Below are 2,713 nucleotides of genomic sequence, written 5' to 3'. Positions count from 1 at the left end.
AAAGGAAAGCCTTCTATTGAGGAAGAAAGTAAGTCAAAGATGGGAATGCGAGCCTCATCATCCATGTTAGGTGTCGCCATTGCTACAACCATGTCAAGCCCAGCAGCCATTGCTTTGGTTGATGAGAGAATGAGCACTGAGGGAACTGGGCTTCCATTTGGGCTTAGCAACAATATTCTTGGGTGGATCCTTTTTGGTGTATTTGCTCTTATTTGGTCTCTCTACTTTGTATACACTTCAACTCTTGATGAGGACGAGGACTCAGGTTTATCCTTATAAGGACAAATATATTTGTCTTTGAAAGAGTAAGATTTAAATTAACTAAATATATTATTTGTCGAAATTCGTAATGAAAAAAATGACATTTTAAATTAACACATTCTAGGTATACTGGTCCAAATTTTATAAATTACACAAGAATTTGGGATAAAACATATTTCAAAAAAAAAAAAAAGATATTGAGTATTCGAGATATATTCTGTAAAAAATTAAGATTCGTATATCTGAGATATGTATAATAATACGAGTAAGTAATACTAAGGAATTTATTCCAGATTTATTTGGATGTTTTACTTTGTTGATAAATTAAATTGGATTAATTTAATTTACGTGTATTTGTTTAAATCCAGTTTGTTTGAGTCAATTTATGTAGATTTGTTTAGAACAGTGTGTAATCAATTTCTATTCAGGATATGAGTGTAATTAAATTGATTATAGTTGAAATATTTGTCGTGTACTCTTTTAAATACTAATTGGAACGATATTAACATTACGATCCTAACATATCTATTAATATATTTTTTTTACTTACCTTTGATAAATAAAAATGTAAAACGTATCAATTGATTTGCTATTGTTCATAAAATTTTAAAAATTCAAAATATTTAAAATTTGAGTATATACCCATTTTGGTTCTCAAAGAATTTCAGACCGGACACTTTAGTTCCCAACTAAAATTAATTACTCGATTGGCCCCTAACAATTAATTTCGTCAGTCACTTAGGTCCTTTATTCCGTTAACTCTAACGGAGGACAAAATAGTCCCTGACAACTCTAACAGGGACAAAATGGTCCCTAATCTCCTCTGTTCGGAAACGACACTATTCTCTCCAAATTTCCATCATATCTTGCACAACACTAGCAGTCTAACACTGTAACTTCAAACTACACAATGCACACTCTATAAATTTAATGTTCACAAGAAAAAAATCCTCAACTTGTTCTCAACCAATTCATACTCAGGAAACTAATGCCTATGTCTCTCAACTAGTTATCGTCTTCGATGGATCCCATGAATCTAGACAGCAAGTCTAATTTGTTAAGACCCGTCGTCATCGTTGCCATCTCTCTCTTCCTCTTCCCTATCATCTCCATGACCACATTGTCCACCACTCCGATCGCTTCCTTCAGCTTCTTCTCCGAACTAATGTTCAGTAATCGCTTCAATTTCCATATGAGCGGCAACAGCGACATTGCTCGTTGTACTGATAGCTTGGATGCGAGGTCGAAGCTGTCGGCCAACTTGGAATCTGGAAAAAAAGGAATGAAGCACTCGGTGTCTATTTTAAATGATAATTTGCATATGATGTCGAAGGAGAATCTTCTCATGATATCCTAATGTCCAACAATCTATATTACTTGCTGGAGAGTGGAGAAAGGCGTGCCCTTGGAATAGTTGTGGAACTTGGTCTTGAGGATGTCGTGGACGTGTCTGGGTTAGAGGTGATGTTATCGAAGACGTGAAAGTGGATGCTTTTGGTGGGTGAAGTGCAGAGGAGGTGGATGTACCAGTAACAAATTTAGGAAGTGTGTGGTCCATGACATGTTGAGGTAGGTGCGATACGTGTGACAATTACACTATAGCTTAATCTTGGAGTTAAAGAGGAGGAATGAAAAGATGGAAAAGAAGAATGTGAAGGTGAAGAAGGAGAGTATGAATATTAGGGTTATGCGAGATATGATAAAAATTGGGGAAGAACAGTGTCGTTTTCGAAAAAAGGGGATCAAAGATCATTTTGTCTCTTGTTAGAGTTATCAGGGACCATTTTGTCCCCCGTTAGAGTTGTCAGAGACTATTTTGTCATCCGTTAGAGTTAACGGAGTAAAGGACTTAAGTGACTGACGGAATTAATTGTTAGTGACCAATCGAGTAATTAATTTTAGTTGGGAACTAAAGTGTCCAATTTAAAATTCTTTGAGAACCAAAATGGATATATACTCTTAAAATTTTGATGGAATTTAGTCCAAATCACGATAATTTGAGCTGAATTATTAAATTAAAAAATAAATTTAAATTGATATCATATCAAATTACAAATACAATTTGCACCAATGAGTTTTGATTTCTATATATGGTTTGTGATGTAATAGAGGTAAAGAGATATATATTCCTAAAAGAACTATTGTATTTTTGTATCTATCTAAGAATTGTATTGCCATCTATAACTATTGAAACCTTTTCATAAAGATTTTTCTTTCTCTTTCCAGAGCCACTGTGGCCTCCAAATCCTTGGCTTCTAAGGTCTCAAAGAGATTCAACTTATCTTCGAAGTCTTTCTCTTCTAACATCTCGTTTGGATTAGGGATCATTATGCATGTTAAACTTCAGGCCTGTCACTTCTCTCCGAGAATACAAACACACATTAGGTTCTATCATCAACAACTACCTGCTAATTTCATCACTAGTTTACAATCTTTTCATATCATTTATCTC

The sequence above is a fragment of the Arachis hypogaea genome, chromosome 12 (assembly GCF_003086295.3).
Source record: "Arachis hypogaea cultivar Tifrunner chromosome 12, arahy.Tifrunner.gnm2.J5K5, whole genome shotgun sequence".
NCBI lineage: Eukaryota > Viridiplantae > Streptophyta > Magnoliopsida > Fabales > Fabaceae > Arachis > Arachis hypogaea.
The sequence above is the reverse complement of the archived record's forward strand: the minus strand, read 5'-3'. Positions refer to the sequence as shown.